Consider the following 17,643-nt stretch of genomic DNA (forward strand, 5'->3'; position numbering starts at 1 on the left):
GAATGGAGGAGCAGCTTTTATAGGGAAGACTCACATAAAGGCAAACCCTGAGAAACCCTTCTATGAAATAGCAAAAGGACCATGCCGCTGCTTTTAATGTGCACACAAACTGCAACTTGAAGCATATATATTTATTTGTTTTGTTTATTTTGACCGTTAATGGCATATGCGCCTCAAGAAGAGCTTGTACAACCTTCAGTTAAATGTGTAATGTGGTGTTTTTCTACGTTATCTGGGCCGTCACCGGTCCCTTGGCAGGCTACATTTTTATATCTTAGCCCTTTGTGCCCTCTTGTGGCAGACCTTGGTGGTGATGTCACCCGCGATCAGCCACTCAGCCCCTCTTGTTCCTTATTTTAATTGACCTGGATTTGTTCCTTTGCTTTGCTGTAATGAAAAAGCGCGAGGTGCCTCGAGACTGAAAATCCTGTCAGCTTCGCCCCGCAGCAATTCCCACACCCCAAAAACTGGGTCCCCTTTACAAGATCTACTGTTTGAAGCTGAGCAGAAATAAAAAATTTAAAAGACCTGGGTGCTTCAATGCCTTTTGCGATGAATAATTAAGAAATATGCATTTCCAGATAATGGAGAAGGGAATTTTAATACAATTGGATGTAAATTCATTGAAGAAACACTTTGGCATATATTTGTGTGGCGCTTGTACAAGAGTTTGTCTTGTATCCTTATTTCTCTGTGTAAAGAGATGGTAAAATATTCATCCGGCGTTTCACACTGAGTTTGCCTTTATGTTGAACATAGGGAATGAGCAGGATCACTTTTTAAAAAACAGAAACCTGTACAAATGGGACATGTGCTCATTCGGGTCCTGCACTAAGAGAATATGAACAGGCATAGCGCCGCCCGCCCGTCTGATACATATCAACGACTTTCTGTCGACTTTCTTGACGAGAGAGACTCATTATCAATACAAGGAAATCAATAATCTACATTATGAACAAGGTCATTCAATCAAAACATGTTGGATTAAACATTAAAAAAGTGATTACATTAGCTTCAGAAAAGACATGGAGCATCAAACTGTAATTAATAGATCATACAATGATTTGATAGACACAGAGACCCTCTATGAATTAATAAAATACTGTATAAATATACAAAACTGTGCATGTATGTGTGATTAAACACAATCATAGCTGCAAGGAAAAGATAATGGAGCTTCCCTTTTGTAACGCCGTCCGATTCAAAAGAAAGTCAGCTTTTCACCTGTCACCTTGTGAAGAAATATAGATCTGAAAACGCATAAATCATAACAATTGATTCAGTCACACCTGTCACCACCTCCACCTGACAGTGTTTTATCCCATAAAAAAAAGCATGTTTGAGGATGAATTCTCCCCGGTTGCTCCTTTGGCTTTTCTTTTTTTTTTCCTGTTGTCATTACAGAGACGAGCGTACAACTCCCTGTGCACTTCTAATCACAGCTCGTGGGCCCGTTTGATTTTACACATGACTCATCAGAGGTTTAGCTCCTCACTTTAAAGCCCGGTGACAAATGTACGGCCTCCACGCTGGAAGAAGAGCGACAACAGAAACCTCTCTGTCTCCATCACTCATCTCCTGCGATGGCAGAGCTGGATTTGACTCATCTTTGCTCGGGGGCTTGGAGCAGAGAGCCTGGCGAGGCTGGTGTGTGTGTGTGTGTGTGTGTGTGTGTGTGACATTTGTTGTGTGTTTGTGTGTGTGTTTCGTCCTAATTAAGCATCAGCAGCTCCTTGGACCAAGGGGAAGGCAAGACTTCACAGCCATTAAATCAGGACAATGCTTTTTGTGTCACGGGTGCTGGCGTAAGATGTCCTCCTTCCCCTCCTTCTCCCTGCATCTCTCTCTCTCTCTCCTCACCCTCCCACCTCCTCACCCGTCCGTCAGTCTCACAGCTGCCATGCAGCCTAGGGCTCCAAAAATAAATGATGGCTTCCCAAGTGCATGGTCAAGGCCAGGCAAGTTGGCAGGGCTGTGACTCTGCTGAGCAGAGGCGTGCCCTCTACTGGTGGATGGTGTCAACTGCAGCTACACTTCAAGGAGGCACATAAATGCACAGGTGCTATACGAAATAATATAGAGCAGTCCAATACAACACTAAAAACTACTGCTTCATTCAAATAATGTAAAGAAAGAGTGCTCAGAAGTGTAATGACGTTACTAAGGAGAACAAGAAGAAGGGTCTTGAAGGCTGTTTGTGCTGCGTGGGCTGTAACGCTGTAACCCGGCTCTCAGCATGTGTTTTAAGGATTTCACCATAAAAAGGCCATCTGATCAAAGGCTTTGGACCTTTCTTCTTTTCTAAACTACTGTTTTCATTGTTGAAACGAGAGATGAGTAACTTCATGACCCGGCTCCAGACTGCACACTGAAGGGTTTTATTAGCAGCATTATTTAAACTTCTCTCACATAGTCATATATCATTTTAAATTTATTCTTTCCTTGTGAAGCACTTTGTAATATCTGTTTCTTTTCCATATAATGAACCCAACAGCGTCACTATGAGGGCTGCTGTAATGGATTCCACTGTATAGTTATCCATGTTTCAACTTTGCAAATGGATAACCAACCCTCCTTCAACAATCTACCTCGGAGGCAGATGAATGATCAGCGTCGTTTATAAGGGCTTTGCTCTCTTGTCTACATGCTGGATGTCAGATCCCAGCAGATAAAAACACAGTGCTGTTATCTGATTCTGGCGTTTGGCACTTGTACATCCTCAACTTGTATCTGGATGAAAGAACAGGAGGGAGTAAAGGACGTACCCGTCTCCTCTCCTCATGCCGGGTCTCTCCGGGTGACGGTGAAGTGGAAGTGAGGGCGCTGACAGGTCGGAGCGGGTCGGCGAAGCGTGTTCCTGATACAGGCACGACCTCGGGCTCAGTCGCTCTGAGGAAGACGCAAAGTCAGCAACGGACCAGTCTGTGTGTGGGAGATAGAGGAAGAGAGAGCATTTAACGTGTCTAAGCAGACACATCCGTAACATATGTAACTCCAGACCAGAGCTGAAGTGATCATTCACTTCATTGATTCCTTAATCTGCAACTATTTACATGAATAAAACATTCGGACAGAAATCCAAATATTTGCTGCTGCCAGCTTTTTTAATTTGTGTGAACCTGCTGCTTTTAAATGGTTGTTAATTGAATATATTTAGGTTTGGGACTGTTTTGTGATGGGCACTTTCTTACTAATACTCTAATAGAGCAAATTATTTATTTTGCGACACTAATCATCAGATTAATTGACAATGAATGAACAGTTTTTTTAAATAAATAATGCTTGTTCTTGAGAATATAAAACAGGGGTCTGCATATTTACACTTAACAATATGATAAAACTCACCACCAGCTCAACTAGACATGTGTTGTCTGGCATCGCACTACAGTGTACAGGTGTTCATATTATTCTGTCCACACAAGCGTCGAGGTTATTCATGTTTGAAGTGAAGACAATGTAATGCGCTGGCTCACACAACGTGGGATGACAATGAAATACACAAAAGAAAAGTGTCATTCTTGCAAGAGAATAAAGATGCACCCCCCAAAAAACTGGATTATACATGTGAGCAGGTGTGCACACACACACACACACACACACACACACACACACACATGGAGAAGTCAGCCCAGGGTAGTAGCTCTGTGCTGCAGAGAGGGCGAAATGGTCCTTTGGTCTGGTATTAATTTTACATACTCTGAGGAGGCCATATATATCTTTTATCCATTTAATTAGTTCTGCTGTCTCTTAGTTAGTGGGATCTATCTCGCCCATATAGGCCGGTCCAGTCAGTCATGGGATTCATCAAATATATGCACTGCATCTCTGAGGACTTTCCGGGCTTTAATACATATTCATTGTCTGAGTTATTGTTTTCAAAAGCAGACGCGCTGAAGTGCAGTTGAAGAGAGAATTGAGAGCAATTTAACTCAACATTTCCGTACGGCCCGTTATTGACTCTGGCATGAAACATTATGAATAATGGCTTAGTCTACTTAAATACAAATAAATGTTCATAGACACGGACCAGTGCTGAGGGCCTACGGCATTTTAGCTTGAATACTTTCTGCAAAACAATTCAGGACATGTGTTGCTTGTGAAATGCAATCAAAACATGGCAATAGATGATTTATTCATTTAAACCAAAAATTATACAAGTTTTATGGATGTTTTCCTTTCACGGTGTTGTGTGATGCCTCTATAAATGGGAGTGATGCGGCAGTGGAGCGGGCCGGCTGTCCACTAGGGGTCAGGCTGACACAAAACATTCAGCGCCTGCTGTGTGTGCTGAAATAACTCCACACAAGACGAGATGTTTGAACAATGTGGAATCATGTAAGATCCTTACAGAGAAAAACAACACAATGCATGATTGGGAACATTTTTATATAAAAAAAAAAAGGATTATTTATGTTCAAATGTGTTCATGACCTGGAGCATAATTTAAAGCATAAATATATTCAGGTAAATTCCTTGTTGGTGACCAGAGTCTCATTTATACAAACATTTATCTATAATATGTTGACCCTCATCTATAAACGTATCTTAAATACAGTCAGAAATGACAGTATATCTTGTATCATGTTTGATGTCACACACTGTATGCTCTCTGTATAACAATCCTCATGGCTATAATCACATATGCAAAACACGGTAGTCAAAACATATTAGTAAAATTATATTATTCAAAATAGATACAAAATATATTCCAAAACGTCACCATCACCGATAAACGTTTAGAACCAGTATTTCTTTGAAAGGTGAAACTCAGGTGAAGGTGAATCACTAAAAACAACATTAACAGTAGAACAACACATTTCTACTATTTTAAACTTTATTTATTACATTAGCCGACATTAATCCACAGGTAAAATGTATAATTGGTCCTGACAGCACTGTTATTACGGATATACATAACATTTATCACAATATTAGATTAAAAGTTCCTTTTCTGCAAATAAAGATTTCATGTCGGATCTCTAGATTATATATATGGATATCAACAATGCCCAGTTACTTCTCCTCTCTGCAGTTTTCTACTTGTTTTTCCCGTTGAGATGTGTGAAGGGAGCTGAAAAACTGTCGGAGACAAACGTGATGTTTGCAGCTTGTGTGAGTCTCGACAAGAACATTTAAAAGGCCCAAATTTAAAAAAACAGGGAAAAAAACGTTTAATTTTTATCCGGACATTAAAAGAATATTTTATATAATGTTTAGTATGCAAAGAGGAAAGTGATATTTTCAATTAGCTGTATATTATTTCTTATATCTATACCTATTTATACCACTTTTTAAATGAAGGCATTGTATGGGTTAGCTTGGGAACCATTATAATAGAAGTTGTATTATAATAAATACACTGGCATACATTATGTCCTTCAGTGGGCTCTTTTCTTATATGTGGTGTGCTTGTGCAACACAATTAATATATGTATAAGGAATAAAGAAATTAGGTTTGGATGAAGGTTTAGAAAAATGTTTAGTTTCGAGGTTATTGATACATCCCTCCCGACAGCAGTTTCTATAGGTTCAATACTAGAGTATACTAATCAAACACAACTAAAAGACATGGAGCAAAATATTCAACATATAAAGAAAAACACAGAAACATATTTTATAGGACGATTAAGTTCCATCCCAAAACACTGCATGAATCTCTCCCGCGTTCCACTTTACACTCTCACATGTTAGCGAGCAGGAATATGTGTTTCCTGTGTGTGTGTGTGTGTGTGTGTGTGTTGAAATATGTGTTGTGTATCGCAGGGTGCTAATGCACAACGCAGCGGGAGCGGGGGCTCCAACATGGTGGAGTCTTTAACAAGCTGTCAGGGGCCATAACATTGTTCTCCTGCAACAGTTAACGCAGCACATCGGTGCAGCTCCAGGTAGTGACACCCTCAGTGCACCTTTGTGGTCCACACACACACACACACACACACACACACACACACACACACACACACACACACACACACACACACACACACACACACACACACACACACACACACACACACACGAGTTTGTCCGTGCACACTCCGAACACACCAAAGCGGCTAATAGGCGGCAGTGTTCTTGCTTAATGGAAGTGCAGAGAGAGTTCTGCTGTTGAGGTAGATAGGGCCCTCTGGGCAAAAACACATTAACCTATTTGAGGGCGTGAATTCGAGATGGTGTTATTAGCAGAGAGTCTGAGCACCTTGAGCCGAGCTGCTCTTTTACACTCGGTGTGAGTTTGTTTTTGTATGTCAGAGAGAGAGACAGAGAGAGACAGAGAGAGAGAGGAGGTGAGAAGGAGAGAAAATGCTTCCTCCAGTCAACTATCTCAGACCGGAGGTGCACGATCCCTCTCTGCGGTGTGAATCAGCAGGTCGGAGGAAATAGCTGGACTTCCTTCACTGAGGGGCTTTATTAGCCGTTTGGCCGCCTGCACAACAAGTCGATGTAGTGCACTGATTTGAGTCAGAAAAAAAAAAAAGTCAGACGGATGACAGGTTATGTTGCCGTTGCCCTTAAAGAAAGAAAAAAAAGCAATAAAATCACACTGTCACTGCAATTTTGCCCTAAATGCTTTGAGAAAAAAAGGGGCAATTACGCTTATGTCATCCAACCATTCTATCCAATTAGCCAATTAAAGCTAATTGCAGTTTGAGCTTTGGCACAAGGGTTTTCATAATTAGCCATTTATTAAATCTCCACCCTCTTTTTTTCCTCCAGAAGACGCCCAGGCAGCAGCAGAGCCTCCGTCTCCCACACTCCCGGGTCCACTTCCCCCCCCGGGGGAGAGCAGCTGTAACCGGCCTGCATCGTGTTCCCCCGATTACCTTGTAAGGGTTGTAAATACATTCTGATATGACCTCCTTTAACAGGAAATGTTAATTAAATATTACTGAATAATATTTTTTTTTTTACACACAAGCAGCCTGGCTATCGAATATACAGTATGAATGTGACTAGACGTCACATCGCCACCTGCTCACTATGATCTCACTGAGGTGACCAGAGGGTCAGCAGGGACTCTAACCTGAAACCATTGCTCTCCGCCACACACACCCGACTATTGTCCCCCTGCATTATCTACTTTTAGTGAGATTCTCCAGTTTCACAGTGTAAGTGAATTTCCTCGAGTTATGCATTATTAAGGGGCAGAAATTATTTATCTAATATTCATTATTTATATTTATACAAGGAGCTTGTCCGCAGGGAGCAGGTCTCATTTTCAGCCTCATATTTTGTAAACAGGCAGTCACAGATGTGACAGTTCCTCTGATTTAAAGAGACAGGCCTGCTTATGGAGAACGATGCCTACCTTGAATTCAAATGGAAAGGTGATCAATTTTTCATACTTTTTTTTTCGTGCAGCATTTGCATCGACTCACATTCTCGGATTCTGCCGCCGCTCCCCGTTTCGAATGGACAACGAGGGCAGACAGGTGAGTTTGAAGTGGAAAAAAAGAGCCATCTGTGCTGCAGCCGCCTGAAAACTGGACAACATCAACTCAGGATGAAAAAGGAGTCATTCAGCATTTGCTTTAGAAAATACATGATATGAGTAGAATCTATCCTTTTGCAACTTTTAACAATTATTGATAAGTGATTAAATAAGTTCAACGTGATGGCAAACAGAATTAATTTGCTTTACTTTTCTGTAAAACAATGTTTGTGCAAAGCCAGACGCCACTTTCAGAAGTTCACAAAGTGTCCACAAATTTCCCAAAAAAACAACAGTCTCGGCTGAAAACTGAAATTCTGGTAAAGTTCTCTACCGAGAACCCGCTGGAGGCCCGCGCTTTAAAAAAAAAGCAGGGTTCAGTTGGCCGGGATTGTAACATTCAGTATGCATCCTCCCTGTTAACGGCACAGAGAAGACAGACAGGAGGGATGGCGAGGCTAGACAACCGAGTGCATGTTGGTTAGCCCGAGTGTGCGCGCCCCGCACCTCCACACCCGCCACGAGCAGCTTTAAGTACGAACAAAATCGCTTTTCAAAGGGAATAATGTAGAACAACATCATGTCAACTTTAGGATATATTTATATATTTCATCGGGCCGGCATTAATTTTAAAGCAGAATTTTAAAGTTGAGGAAAAGGGGAAATGCCGCGCTCGAACCGAGACGAAACAAGAGACGCAGCGAGCGGTTATGCAAATGAATGAAATGAATGTCAAAATGCCAGTGAAGAATTGATGAGGACAGAGAGGGCTTGTCTTGGTTGCGAGGGAAGTGGATGACTGAGAGGACAAGTGACGTTCATTTTCAAAGGAAAGTTTCACGCCGCTATCATGGCAGCCATTGTGACTCGCAGATAAATTTTAATGCCCCACTCTGACGATTCTGTGTCACTCTCCCTCTTCCTTTTTCTTTCTTTTTTTTTTTTTTTTGGTGAGTACCCATTGCTATCTGCTTCCCCCCCATCTTGCTGCGATGACATCCGAACAGACACATGTGCATGTGGTGTGCCAGGACCCAGAAAGCCTGTGCACATGGAAAAGAAAGATGGGGAGGGGGGGGCTCCATAAAAGATTCATCACAAATGTCTCTAATCCACTACTGCATTGTCAAGGAGATGTTATAAAGCACACATTGTAAATGGATTCTTCCCTCACTGACTAAAGTCGTTCCTGCAGAGGGATGGGGGAGTGGAGCCGGGGCGACAGGGGGCATCCTTGTGTGGCACCAGACAAGTACATAGTGTGAGCAGATGAGCAGCACTCTCTGGGACTGCATTACTACCTGTCCCCAGTGCTGCGCTGCCTGTGAGCCCGGCTCTAATGTACAAGCCGGCCACATTCCCCTTGTCAAGGCCTTGACGTGCACGTCAAAAATTACCCAACCTAAAGTGACAGCCCCCTTTCTTCCCGTCTCTCCCCTTCTCTGCAGCCCCGGCCGGCTCTCCAACCTGCCGGAAAGAGTGCTTTGAAAAAGCCCAGACTGCCAACGCCACTCTGCAGCGGCAGGCACTTTATTTATTCGTCACTGCAGGCAACGGGAGGTAAAACAATATGGATGGCACTGTGGAAGCTCATAATATTAGCTTTGGCTGTGGGCAATCGGCCATAAATATCACACTTCCTGGCGGAGAATATGATTGGAGCCACTTGAAGTATCAAGATTTTGAGCAAAGGTCTGGAAAAAAAAAAAAAAAAAAGCGAGGGGGAAGCGAGTCGGGGTGTCACTACCTTTCTTTCATCTCTTATCAAATCACCCTTCAGCTGCTCCGTCCTCGCAGCGCAAAGTGACATAAGTCTCTCATGCTTTTAGTGGCACTTTGAAAAATAAGACCTCAGTGAAGCAAAAATAATCACTCTTTTCAACACTTCACTTCATCTGGCGATGCTCTTCACCGCTCCATTCCAGAGCCCCTTCAATCACATATGATGATATTAAGTATTACTTATTTATTTTCCGTTGGAGAGGTGCAGAGGTTGAAACGGAGGAGGAAGCGACAGGGAGGCCCCCGTCCCGCCACAAACACACACACACACACACACACACACACACACACACACACACTCACGCAATCTGACACATTTTGTACAGCTTTGATCTCTTCCACTGTTTGACTTTTACATTAGTAAAAACGTGACATTTTTATGATCTGACATCCTTTTTAACCTCATCGTGGTAATTTGCATGTGTGTGTGTATGTGTGTGTGTGTGTGTGTGTGTGTGTGTGTCAGGAATAGAGAGAGAGAGACAGAGAGAGAAAGTGAATGTTTTGGTGCCTCATGTTTCTCATGGGGACATTTTTGATTTATTATATGGTTAAAATGCGGCTGTGGAGTGGAGTATTGACATGTGTTTTTGAAATAGAATACAGCACACACACACACACACACACACACACACACACACACACACACACACACACACACACACACCACACACACACACACACACACTCATAGTAACATCCTGCTGAACTTCTCCCTGAAGACATGCTCATTAAGATAAGAAAGCAGACTGGATCCAGGAAGGACAGCGATATGGACCTCAGCCTGATCCGTTTCTCTGATCAATAATCTGTTGTAGCTTTGATCCGTTCTGCTACACTATTCATGGTATGCCATATCTCTAATAAGCAAAAAGAAATAGAGGAAAAGAAATAGTTTATTACCACAACACTTATCTAAAACACACACGACACAAGGGGAAAATAGGGCATCGACTACTTCAAATTAAGGTCAGCCCCTCAGCTGGAGAGCGTGTCCTGGAGATAATAGTGGGCTTCTCCACTTATGTGAAGTTATTTACATGCTAGTAAGGCTGTAATTGTATATTTAGCTGCTGTAATGGGGTCATTCTTTCCTGAGAAGCCAAATATTGCAGTCAGGGGACCCAGTTGCTTCAGCTGGCCAAAAATATCCGATAAGGTACCGAAAACAAATATCCCAAATCTAGATAACTGCAGTGCCAAGAGATACTAAATGGCTAATATTTAATTTCATGGGACCCCAGACTAATAACTTTATAGAAGAGGAGCTCAAACAGCTTGTGTGTGTTGCATGTTATTTAGACTTTATACCGTTTATAACATGCCTGTGCAGAACGGCTCATAGCTTGGAAACAGTTCCATACATACTGCGCTTCCTTTGGTCATGACCAATTTATTATTATTTTTTTTTTATTTGACAGGGACAGTGCATATTAATAAACATTTCTGTAAATATGCCAGATTTAGCCAGAGGCTAGTTTCCATCTGCAGTCCCTGGCCAGATGTAACAATAGGCTCGCTAAAAAGTAAATTCATAAATATACATGTCAAAGTCGTGGCTACTCGCAAGGAGAAACATCAGTGAAATGCAATCTGGTTGATGGGGAACAACACCAGGACCGGACCAGCAACCCGGGCCTGGAGACCTCCAACTATAACAGCAGCTATAGATAAATGAGGAGGATATATTTCATACGAATCATATAGAATTATCTATTCTAACACGTTTTATCCCAAAATAACTTACAAAATGCTCCGAAAACACTTAAAAAATATGCAACTCAACTACACTTTCTGTGTACTTCTACTTCAGAGGAAAACATCGTACCAATATATTAACCTGGCTGTGTTGCAGAGCCAGATTTGACTCACAAATAGCAATTCAACACATTATTTATTCATTAAACTATCCAGCATCATATTAGAATGGAAAGCTCCACCTTCAACAGACGTTAAGTGGATTTAAGTACATTGTGCTGCTAAGGGCTCTTTCACGCTTCACTTCTAATGCAGGACGTTTACCGTGAGGGATTCATAGTTTTTACTGCAAACAGTTGATTGTTTTACTTCTTCTAGTACTTCTTCTACTGATGCCGATTCCAACAGTAAAAGGAGTGATCACTAAATCTGCCCCTGAAAAACACAGGTGGTGATGATATGCAGTCATCTTAGCGGAGGTTGTTTCCAAATAGGTGTATTAGTGGCTTGTTATAAAGTAGAGCATGGATTTAATTAGTGGAAGTATTTTACTGGTGGTAACATTATTAGTGCTATAAGTTAGTATCGAGTCACACCGGGGAAATACAGTTTCCTCACGGGGGGGAAACATTCCCAAGTCCTGCTTACTTCGTAACACCGGGAGAAACACCGTCGACATGCTGGACTCCGTAAAACGCAGACGCTCCGCTGCTGAACTGTTGTTTTTTTTGGTTTTGGTATTGTTTTCCATTTTGGTTTGTAAACATGAAGACATGTATGTTATGCTGTTTATGACAAAATAAAATCAGCTGATATGCAACTGTACATAGTGTTAAATTGGTAAACCTTCAATTAATGAATGGCTAATAGTAAGGCAAGGCAAGGCAACTTTATTTGTACAGCACCTTTCATACACAAGGCAGACTCAAAGTGCTTCACATCATAACATGTCATACAATAAAGAAAAAAGAAGAATTAAAAAGAAGTCAAAATTAAAATGCATTACGGAAAGACAAGGAGAATAAAAACATATTTACAATAATAAAAAACAATGCAGACGTTAATAGATTTAGCAGAAAGATATGGTGAACAAAAAACGTTTTCAGTCTAGTTTTAAAAGTCCGAGTTGCGGAGTATGACATCGAGAGTTTGGGAAATTTGTTTCTCATAAACTCAACATTTAACTAAACTAAAACGAGTAAATATCAAGCTTCTTCTGAGAAAATGACCCTGAAGTGTTCCCTTTAAATGCATCAGATGTGTTTTTAAAACAGCAAAAGGGACAGAATTGCACGCTTTATGTATATTTTTCACACTTAGAGAAGGAACTATAACAAATAATTTCAGTACGATTCATCTTTCATGCAAGTTTATTATACGTCAACTTTCTAAAAGTAAATGTACCGTGTATATACTTTAGTGTGATGTATTTAAGGTCCAAAGAATGAGCGTCTTTCTCCCCCCGTTCTCTCGCATCCACAACAGTCGCATCTGAGCCGGGTCACTTAGGACCTCATCACTTTAACTAAGTTACACAATCCCCGGCTCCGCCGTCTTTTCATCTCCACTTTCCCTCCTCTCATCTCACCCTCCTGCACTCGCATCTGTGTGCATCTGCGTCCCCAACTGCCGCGCAATTAAAGAGAGATGAGCAGCGCTGTTAGTTTATAAAAAAAAAAAAAGGAGTGAAAAAACATAATGTAGTTTGTGTGTCACCGCCAATTTACTGCATGTTGAAATTTTAAAAGAGCGGATGAATAATTTGAGAGGAGTGCAAAGGGGAAGAAGGGTGGCGGCGGTGAAAGGAGTAGATGGAACGTGGAAAAGGAGACAACGGGGGGAGTGGGGGGGGGATGTGGAGAAAATGACATTGTTATTCATCCGACTCTTCGTCACAAGTTGAGAGTGAGAGATGCAAAACTTCAAGCACACATTCTCCCGTGGGTGAGATACTGCAGTTCAAACAAAGTAAACAACTGTTTTACTCTGATGCACACTTTAGTCTTGCTGGAGGCTAAGTTGCCTTCCCGCTGCAGCTGGTATCGTGGCACACTTAGCCGGCAGGGGAGAGCGCGGAAAAATTGTTGCAAAGATCTCAGAGTATTCTCACCAAGTGTGGCACGCAGGAGACGCCGCCTTGTTATTATTTACATAAAACGAGCAGGTTGGCTTTCATGTTGCAGTGAAGGCTGCTCGGGTAGGAAAGGATCAGGAACGCAGCGTGACAACGAGACGCTTAGAGGGAACTTTTACCGTCGCAGACGAGGATGTAAAGGAAAGGCATTCGGGAAAAGTGTCCTCATTTCCCCCCAAAATTGAAAGCAGTTACATAAGTGACCACTGGAATGGGATTGGATTTTTATCCACGGCAAAAGTTTTTTTTAATCAACTGAAGCAAAAATTCTCAAATGTTAAATGTTGTTTAAAAAAAAGCAGATATACATCTGGACAACTGGAGGAAAATGTCTTTGTCATTTTTCTGACCAATGATACGATGAAAAAATGTAAAAAAGAATTTGGAATTTAGAATTAGTCTGCATTTTATTCACATAAATGGTAAATTGTTGCCCTGAACTTTGACTAAAAAAGTGCTCAGGTTTGATACGAAGCCCTACAAAATACATTTTCCAAAGGTGATGAGCTTTAAAGCCAATAGGGGAACAGTATGTGTCTTGTACTGTTTTAGAAAAATAAAACAAAACACTATACAGTAGTAAGTGGATGTAGAAAAAGTATAAAACCCCTGAGCTGCAGCTATTAAGTCAAACTATGATTCTTTAACGTTTTACCTCATGCACCAGGTGAGAATTCCCCACAAGAAGATGAAACAAAGCTCCTGAAGAAGACAACGAGGAGATTAGACAGAAACCGTGAGAGTTTGTGCAGCACGCGGCTCAGATCATCAAGTCTTGAGTCCGGAGGCACAACCACCATTTATCCCCTCGCTGAAAAGTGGGATTTGAGCTTGACTTAAAGAAAATAAACAGAAGATGCCCTCAGCCTTTCTATTGTATCAATTAAACTTCTAACAAAAGAAACATGTTGGATATGGAGAACAACAAGATAAACAAGGACTGAAGCTACTGTATGTTGATGTACAGTTACAGCTTGTTAGAGTGGAGAATGGAATAAAGCAATAAAGGCGATGGAGACGAGAGAGAAACAAAGAAACAAACTATATAGAGAGGCATTATGAAGCATGTTACCTTCAAGCTAATAACAGCAGAAATACAACCATAATAACACCCTTGGTTCCCAGAGGCATGACCAATCAGCACATCCCACCTGTCAGATTCATCCTTTCATTTAGAGAGACGGATAATTAAAATAATTGTTAATAGATCTCATTAAACACGTTTCAAACCTGTTCAAGACTGTTTTGTTACATAAATGCATGTATAGCATGTTGTGCAAGGTGTAACACATGATATATAAAGACTTTATTAAGCGTACTTTTGTTTTAAGCAGTTTGTTTGATGTGCTTATGTGTAATTTTATTGGTTTAATTACTTTTTTTTTATACATACATTTGAAATGAATTCAAGAGAGATGATAAGACGCAACATGAACACACACATGCATGAGCTGGATTTCTACAGACATGTAATAACATGTGCACAACACCTAATTAAAATAAAGCTCCTCACAAACAGACACATGTTACCACACACAACAAACTGGCACATTGCTCTCTGCTCAAATGTACATGCTAAATAAGATATGGGGGGAAAATGAACCCATTTCCCCTCTCGTTACTTTTAAATGCAAATTGGGTCCTTCATTAAAATGTGTGGCTAAACTTCATTAGCTGCAGATATTGATTTTCAGGCTGCGACGTCCTGATAGGCCCTATAGGCAAAGTGAAGGTACAAAGGTTTGTCTAAATGCTAGCTGGTAGTTTGTGGCTCAGGGGCTAGTTGGAGTTCTGGCTCTGAGAGCTATAGAACATCTGGAGAGGTAACATTTACATAAGCTTCTCTTTGTACATGGGAACCTTCATTAACATCACGCTGCTTTGAACTCAGGATGAGATGGTAATACAGACGAAAGAGAAGTTAAGGAGGGAGGCGCTCCGTCGGATTGTTGCAGCGATGCACGGGTTTTTCTCTCATGCCGTTTCCTGTTTTTGCACAATATTTCAGGGAAAGTGCAGGAGCTTCTGGGTAATTCCACAACAACACAACATGTCTAGAAATGAACGTGAAGATTTTTAACGTATAACCTCGAAGAGGCCTGCTCAAAAATCCAACTGCAGCTTTGCAGTTTTATAGAACTACTACTATACTACTACCAACACCAAACCCAAGGGCCTGGGCTGCACCAGATTTCTGCCTAAAAGCCTATTAAGGCCGTTTTTTCTCGCCACTGTCGCTGTAACGCTTGCTCCTGGGTGATGCTGGGACTTTGAAATTGTGTTGACTCTGGAAATCTTGAGCGTATTCTAGTCCTGCTTAATGTGTTAAGTGTCCTGAGATGACTGCTGTTGTGATATGACACTATAAATAACATTCAATTGAAATTGAATTGAAAAGTCTTTGGAGCGGACATAAAGACCTGTTATCATGACCTGCTGTTTAGTGGCTACAAGTGGCTCAGTCACTTCACTCAATAGTGTTGCAGGTGATAACTGTGCACGTCGGGCTCCACCGTAAGGTGTAAAACATCATTTACTTCTTAATTTATCTATTTAAAACTTATTTGATTTATCCATCATGTAACTTGCAGCAACATAAACAAATCTGTCAAATGCATCAATCAAAACTCAGGGCCTCTGATTGGTGGATGAACAGTATTACACCTTATGGGAAGACGCGCCTCTACTCTGCTTCTGATTGGCTATTACCTTGCAGGCCTTCCAGGCGTTAAGCACCAGATCAGCAGCGATACAGACCAACAGTGGCTAGTTTTTGTATGATTTTCCATCATTGAATTAACTTTGGAGATTATATGAAGCAAGAAATCAACCGTGTAAATTTGAATTCATGGTTTATGGCCTTTTCTGGGGGGTTGAGAAGCTCTGCGGTGGTCAATAGCTAAGCAGCTGGCCAGTCAAGCTCACTTTATATCAAAACCCTCCATAAACCAACTATCCATCCATCCATCAATCTCCATCCAGGGCTGAGTTGCAGGGGCAGGGGTAGCGGGGTATTCCAGACGCCCCCCCCCAGCAACGCTTTCCAGCACTTCCTGGGGGACCCCGAGGCGTACGGAGACCAGACTAGAGATATAATCCCTCCAGCTTGTTCTACGTCTACCCCGGGGCCTCTTACCAGTTGGACGTGCCTGGAAAACCTCTAAAGGTCTTCATAAACCAGCTAGTTGCTAACCATGTCTGTCTGCCGTTTGGTGCTAGTCAGATACAGGTTTATCAGAGCGTTTCACTGAAAACAGCTGCTGCTGGAAACAAGTCACTGACTCTAAAACCAAAACAATGAACTGAAAGACACTAAAACGCTCCACAGAGCTGAAAAGGTATTAAACTTGAATTTAAATGAAATGTAATGCTGTTTTAATCAATATATTCATAATAGCAATGGATTAAATTACTATGTTTAATTCTCCCAACTACACCTATGGATAACTCTGCAGTTCCTTTTTTCCATAGGTGTAGTTGGGAGAATTAAACATAGTAATTTAATCCATTGCTATTATGAATATATTGATTAAAACAGCATTCCATTTTCATTTAAATTCAAGTTTAATACCTTTTTTGTTTTGTTTTTATTGCTGCAAAATAAAAAGCAGAATCTTGGCATGAAAGGAGGTTCACATGATCACAAATTCACCTTTCCTGCTCTCACACAGCTGGACCGTCTTTCTCACCATCCTCCGTCTCTGACCCTCTCTTTCATTTTCCTACCACCCGTCCTCTCTCTGATACCCGGGTCTCCACCATAGACTCTCTGTTAATTCAATCTCATTATTTCCCCAAACATGGTGATCCTGTGTGGCTCCCCCTCAATCACTGGACGGCCTAACCCCCTGATCTCTGGCAAATGGGGGCCCTGCTCCTTTGCCACCCCTCTCACGGAGCGCTGCACACAAAAGGCCACGACCCAAATTGCGGGGGATTTAGGCCGTAATCTGTCTTTACTCTGCAGAAAAATGGAAGGCTTGGCTCGAGACCCTAGGAAAACAGGGAGGAGGAGGAGGAGGAGGCGAGGAAGGGAGGAGGCTTTTATAGGATGGTAGGTATAGAAGCATTAGGAGCATACCCCCAGATGGGAAAACATCTGCTCTTTATCATCTGGGCACTCTTATCCGGTCCACAGCTGTGTATGTGTGTGTGTGTGTGCTTGGAGGTTGTGGTCGGCGGGCAGACACTAACACGGACTGCTTTACATTTTTAAAAAGCAGCACACGAAGGCGTCTCCTTCAATCACGTAGAGTGTAAATTATTGAGATTATCCCCAGTGTCGGTGGTCTAAGACAAGCACAACACGATACACAGACACATGATGTGGCTCTACCTGCCAGGCCCCCCCCCCCCCAACACACACACTTGTAAACAACTGTAATTCTCTGGCAAAGCAAACGCAAGTACAGTATGTCTGCGTGTAATTTATTTATCATTTATTAATCCGCCTCCCAACAGGCGATCGGAGGTGAGAGATGCTTAGTGACATCCCAACACATCCTTAAACTGGAAAAAACTATAAACATAAATGAAGATTATGATCCAGGAGTTACTGCAAAACAGACCGTGGAGATCTGGAAGCAGACACAGGAAT

The sequence above is a fragment of the Eutrigla gurnardus genome, assembly GCF_963514095.1.
Source record: "Eutrigla gurnardus genome assembly, chromosome: 3".
Classification (NCBI taxonomy): Eukaryota; Metazoa; Chordata; class Actinopteri; order Perciformes; family Triglidae; genus Eutrigla; species Eutrigla gurnardus.